Source organism: Epinephelus moara, chromosome 19 (assembly GCF_006386435.1).
Source record: "Epinephelus moara isolate mb chromosome 19, YSFRI_EMoa_1.0, whole genome shotgun sequence".
Classification (NCBI taxonomy): Eukaryota; Metazoa; Chordata; class Actinopteri; order Perciformes; family Serranidae; genus Epinephelus; species Epinephelus moara.
This window is the reverse complement of record NC_065524.1, coordinates 9,335,918-9,342,525: the sequence shown is the minus strand read 5'-3', so window position 1 is coordinate 9,342,525 and position 6,608 is coordinate 9,335,918. Positions and strand designations below refer to the sequence as shown.

Below are 6,608 nucleotides of genomic sequence, written 5' to 3'. Positions count from 1 at the left end.
GTCACTAGAAACAAATTTAGGACGATAGGAGACAGGTTGAAATAAACCGAAATTTCCCTTTAAGCCTCAAATGGCCATTAGAGGTGCTGCAGTTTTTGACACTTCTGCACTGGCTTAATTTTTCAGCTCCAGAGGTTGCAACTTCTAAGCCAATTTTCAAAGTGGCCAAACAGCAGAATTACGTCTGTCACATGATGCCATTTGGCCAAGACGACTTTTCTCCATAGACTTTCACGGCAAAAGAGACCTCTGTTAATTTTAGTGTTACAATCCCCGCAAAATGACTCATTTCACGATCAGAATTTGATCCATTTGGTCCGATAACATTTGGGAAGTCTAGAAGAGCTGCAAGATTAAATAAATTTGTCCCAATTTAAGTTAGCGGAGCGCTAAACAGGAAGTAGCCAGCTCAGCCCGTGGAAGCCTCTAGCGCACCTGCTCTACGGGCCACACAGAGTGGCAGCAGTACCAATGACGTGGGTAACTTTATACACAGCAGTTGAACTTTTCTGGCTTCATGTGCCACTGAATATCTTCTATATGAATGAACGGGCTCCACCTCCAACGCTGTATCCAGTTCTATTTATTCATACACATATCAACTGCATAAGGCCATAATGAGTCAATTGGTTTGGGCTCTTGGTTTTCCTGAACTTCGAGAAATATTTTGTTTAACTTGCAGGTCTAACTCCCTTCACTAGGAAGTTGTAGTCATGAATCCAACGCAGTTATTCTAAAATCTTGTCATCCAGGCAAAAAAGTAAAAACAATACAAGACTATCAGCTCACCCACATGGCCAAATCAGATATATTGATGTTTCCTCCACTTTTGCCCTCTCATCTGAGTTTTTTCTTTCTTATTTGAGGGCTTTAGGAGTTGTTGAAGTTGAAGGGAAGGCCGCAATGAAAGGAGTGGACTCTATCCATCAGCTCAACCCACTGGCTCCTTTTTTTAGCATTGCTGAGATACCCGAGCTCTTAATAATTGATTAGAATTGATTTTAACCCAGCCCTGACCTGAGCCGAGGTGGACAGGCAAGCGCGTGTTTATGTGTGTGTTTTTTGTGCCTGCGTGGTTTGTGTTTCCACATGCGTGTGAGCGGTGCATTTACAGTAAACCTTCCAAAAAGAAGGTGCAGTGTGTGTGTGTGTGTGTGTGTGTGTGTGTGTATTTGTGTCCAGGAGAAAAGAGGGCAGTGTGCTCAGCTTTAAAAGCTCCAGACTTGTTCCCAGAATTAAATATTTAGGCAGACGAAGCCTTGACCTCCCTGTGCTTGCAGAGTCTCCTGGTTCCCATTGATTTCTGACAAGACAACTGGGACGCCATTACAGCAAAATGCACTATAGCCAGCCGCACGTATCCTCTGACACTCTCACCAGCTTAACCCCCCCTTCCACCAGCCTTCAATGGCCACTGTGCATGTGTCTGTGTGTGGGTCGTGTGTGTGTGTGTGTATCCATTGAGATGGACACAACTCAAGGCCTTCTACATTCTCTCCCAGACAGGATTTCACCTCTCAGGACCGTTGACCAGTGAAACTTATAAGTGCTGGCAAGATATCAGCTATCTAGCCTTTTCCCCAAACACAGACACACACACACACACACACACACACATTATTATATGTGTGAGCTTCAATCACATACCCGACTAGAGGCAGAATCAGAGACAGGCAGCATCGAGGAGCTGGGAGGCAGTGCATCAGTATTCTTGCACCTGAGACAGAGACAAAGACAGATTAAGAGCCAGTTGCTGAAAGGGATCAAGTTTATATTGTGTTTAATCCTTTGCATTTAACTAGGCTTTAATACATCAGGTATTCAAATAAAAGTGACAGTATCATGAAATATAGGATCCTAAGTAGCACAGTGATTCCACCTTCTGTTTAACACGCTCAGAAATCGCCCTGTAACTCTGTCTACTTGATATTTTTGAGTTTGTCTTTTTTATCCTTGCTTGTCAAAATGCAATCAGGAAAGTTTGGGTTGTGCCGAAAATGTTACTTGCTTTTAGTTAAAAAAAAAATGCTTTGCAATCTGGCGAGGAAACGTGGAATAAACAGGACAAATATTAAAATGTCAGGCAATCCTTTCAGCGCTTTTTAGATCAACACTCTTAAACCTACTGTTCCACCAGATTTTACTGTGGTTTTACTGTGTGCCAGACACAGGCACTCCGGCGAATGATAATTTCTTCTCAGCGGGGTATCCCTGTCGAAAGGTTCCACATTACTGTAAATGTATTATTGCTTGTTTCTCGAGAAAGAAGAAATCTTTTGTTGAAGAAAACTTCACTTGAGTTCCAAATTGAAGAAAATATATATATATTTTTTTTCCTTATGCTTCAGAAGAAAACAGATGATTATGGAGGAGCATTTTAATGCAGCGTGGAGAACAGAGAGGTTACTGTCACACAGAAAGGCAGGCACTTAATTCTGAACACACAAAGACGACATGAAGGTAAAATAAAACAATTTGATGTTACATTTTCTTCTACAATTTCAGACTCATACATGTGTACAACTGAACAAACAACATCCATCTTAAAGATCCAGCAGTCCTCAATCCACCTAGCAGCCTGGTCTCACTCCCAGGGCATCAAACTTTTTTATGTGAGCAGTGTCCCTGGCATCACTTTAATGACGCCAGAGGCACCCTATAGTGTCCGTATGATATTTTGGCTTTCGACAAATTCCAATCTTGAATTAGTGGACACCCGGAGCAATGGACGTAGTTCAAAGAGTGTGAAAATTTGGGGGTGGGCAGGAGGGATGTGAATGGGATCAACACCCATAAGACCATTACTTGAGACCAAAAAACTCCACATCTTTCAGCCAACCAGAGTTTATGTATTTATTTATTAGTAATGTTGTCACATTCCCAGATTTCAGCAATTACTGTTGGCTGAAGGTACAACAATTCAATCCAAATTAAATAAACAATAGTGTTCCTTTAATGATACTGCAATTAGTGTTATTAGTTTTGGATTATGAATTGGGGTTAAAAACATAAATATTAAATGCTGCTTTTTTGGGCTACTTCTGGGCAATAAAACAAGCCAAAACACTTTGGTCTCTGCTGTTTGGTACTGTGTGGTTAATGTACAGTGGGCTTTCAGCGCTTCTTTTCTGAGAAGAGCTGCCTGCCAGGACTGAAAACAATAACAACAGTGAAAGTGAACCAAAATGGAAAAGTTGCAGCCCTTAACAGCCCTAACAAAAACAGTGAGCTGAAGCACGTTGAAATGCTTTATAAAGCTGAACTGCACAGTCAGGTGATATTTATGTGATAAGTAGGTTCATCACTATGAGCGTCACTATGTTGAGTAATGGCCAGAAAAACGTTTTTGCAAAATATTATGATGTCACAATAAGGTTGACTTTTGACCTTTTGAATATAAAATGTCATCATGTCATTATTTTATCCTGTTGGCCATTTGTGTAAAATGTTGTCATACTTAGCATAAGAATTCTTGAGTTACAGGCAAAAATATGTTTTGTGAGGTCACACTGACCTTGACCTTTGACCTTCAACCACCAAATTCTAATCAGTTTGTTCTTCAGTCCAAGTGGACGTTTGTGTCAAATTTTAAGAAATTCCCTCAAGGTATTCTTGAGATATCAAGTTCAGAAGAGTGAGACAGATGAGGTCGAAGTGACCTTGACCTTTGACCACCAAAATCTAATCAGATCATCAGTGAGCCCAAGCAGACGTTTGTGCCCAATTTGAAGAAATTCCCTCAAGGCATTCTTGAGATACAGCTGTACATAAGGATGGACGGACAATCTGAAAACATAATACCTCCCGCTGTGGCTATTGCAGGCGTGGATGCATTGAAAACACTTCAAAACAAATGTTGACGCTGTCAGGGGCCCATTTCGGAATACAATGTTTTGCCGCATAGAGAAATCAGGCTGTGGTGGTTTGAGTCCCGGACACGCTGCTGTCCGTGGTGCTGACCAAAGGTTGGTTTGCAGGATGGAAGGATGCCCTTCAGTTCACTAACAATGATGCTGCTTTGACACGCGCCGTTCAGCAGCAGTGTATTTTGGCCTCATTTTGCTGGGAGGAGCTTACGGACCAGGGCTGTAGCAAGCGCCAGTGAAATAATATTGCTATGGCCAATACGCTGTTGGTAGTGCTGGCTTGCTGGTGACAAATTTTGTCAATGCTGCTGCACTGCACCCATGTAGGATGCAGTCACAAAACTTTACATAGTAGTTGAGATCAAGGCCAAGTTCGAAGATGGGTGTGGTTCAAGCAAGGAGGCCATAAATAGGGGGGGATGAATTGAATTTACAACAGCATCATAAAAAAACAGGATACTGATTTACTGAAGCCCTTTTAATACAAAGAATTAACTTTGATTTTTCTTCCTAAAATCATTAAATATACTTTAAGTGAAGTATTACCTGAGTGTGTGCTACACTGATTACACGATACCACATTCAAACCATTCAGAGCTAAATGACAGCACCCATGAGAGTGTGTAGAGCACAGTATGTGTGTGTGTGTGTCTGTGTAAGCATACTACATTTAGGCCATAATCTGTGCCCTGTACAAAAGGTTAATCACAGTGTGGATTGGAAAGACAGTTGATGCACCAGAGGACAGTGTGTTCTGTCTGTCTGTCTTCCTGACAATGACAGTGACACAAATAACAACAAGAGCATTTTAATCCCACCTCAACACACTGCCTGCCCTGCCCTGAGACTTAACCCGGTTGGGCCATTCCATTCACATTATCAAATAGTTCAGCCTTTATTTAAAAAAAAAAAAAAAAAAAGTCCAGTGATGCTGTCAGTCTGCCTACCTTTTAATTCTGGTGACCTTCTGACCTTCTGTTTAGTGTCATCATCGGACAAGGAATATCAAAAGTTAACATGTACCTGTAACACCTATTATCACTTTCCATTCATGCATTAGATATCCAGTCTGGTGAACTAGTGAACAGTGGAAGTATGCTTGAAAACATTTGCCCTGCTGAGCCAGACACTGAATCCCTTACACCTCAAGGGCTGCTTCTTTGCAGCTGAACCTGACCTTTGACCTCCCCGGAGTGGTGAAAGAAATAAACCTCAAATAAAGTTATTTTAGGTACCAGGTTATCCATGGAATTGAGGTAAAATGTGTTCAGATCATTTCTCAGCACACACTGCATGTTTGGGAGCTCTTTGTGAAAGCTCAATTATCTCATTTCAGTAGATGCCTGCTACTCCAATGTTTGTTTATCATGCATATCTGTACTAATACTTTGCACCTGGATTACAAAATATAAATTAGGTCCAATGGTTTGTGACTGACTGAAGATATTACGTGTCTCACCCCTGGCCATTCATCATCAGGGTGAGCACTGCATCTTGACAGTGTGTTTGGGGACCTGGTCAAACTGTCCCATTAAAGGTGTTGAGGAGAGGGCCGATAGCCAGGAGGGAGGTCAGCACTGGTCCCTAAGAGACTTCTTGTTGGAAAGACAGAGGCCACAGCTGGGGAAGACAAGTACAGAAACACAGACAGAGAAAGAAGGATGTGTGTGTTCTCCAGTACTGCCTTTATTGAGATCTGTGGGACAGTAACATTCAAATCATTGACCTTTGACCTGCATAATGGCAATTGCTAAAGAAGGAAACCCTGCTCTAAACTGATAGTCCTGCTGTGAGACTAAAAGAATATCTTATGACGTAAAATTTCATGACATTCGTGTATAAAAAGGGTATAAATGTAAGAAGGGACCACCATGGCCATGCAAATTTATGTTTCAAATCAGAAAAGGCCTACACCTCAAACCTTCACGTAAAATGGCAACAGAACAGCTTCAGTGATCATCGTCACAGATTTCTACTGGAGGGTTGAGCAACATTTTTCCAGTACATATTCCCTCATAGCTGAAGAGATTGAGATATTTAAGTCATTCAACCAATTTGATACTCAGGTGGATACATGCATCATATTTGGGTGGCTTACATCTAGAGTGAATGTCAAAGCACTACCTAAAGCTCAACCTGGACAAGAGCAAGCTTGTGTTTCTCCGTGGGGAAGTGTCTCGTCTCTGAGACCTATCCATTAACATTTACAAGACTTTGGTGGCACCAACTCAGATGTTGAGTAACCTAGTAGTGACCCTGGATGAAGAACTACCTAGCAAATGTCGCAGCAGTAGCCCGCTCCAGTCAATTCCACCTTTACAACTACAGGGCGATTCAACCTCTCTTCACCAGAGAGGTGACGTGGGTGCTTGTCACTGCAACTCTATGTTCTCTCCTTTCCCCACAAGTCTGCCATCAGACCTCTGCAGCTGATCCAGAATTCACCTGCTCATCTGATAATCAACCCTTGTTTTCTTGCACCAGTTAAAGGGAAATTTCGGTTTATTTCAACCCGTCTCCTATCGTCCTAAATTTGTTTCAAGTCACTAGTGACATAGAAATAATAGTTAGCATGTTAAAACGTAATTGAACGGGCATCCTTTCAAGTGCAAAGTTAGTCCACTAAACAAGCTTTTTCTCCACAAAGACCGCCTCATATCGTTAGGATAAATGTCAGAGAACATATAGAAAACGACATGTAAACGTGTTGTCTTACCTTACCGGTGTGCTGCCATGCTTGTT

At 41.8% G+C, this 6,608-nt stretch overlaps 1 long non-coding RNA gene across 3 annotated transcripts in view; it reads right to left on the bottom strand.

Moving 5' to 3' along the window:
* The window catches only part of LOC126406598 (uncharacterized), a 298,656-nt gene that overhangs the window by 238,088 nt on the left and 53,960 nt on the right, over positions 1–6,608 (bottom strand). For all 3 annotated transcript variants that reach the window (XR_007571725.1, XR_007571726.1, XR_007571727.1), the window contains exon 2: positions 1,648–1,717. This is a non-coding gene — a long non-coding RNA (uncharacterized LOC126406598). The remainder of the gene's footprint in view (positions 1–1,647; positions 1,718–6,608) is intronic.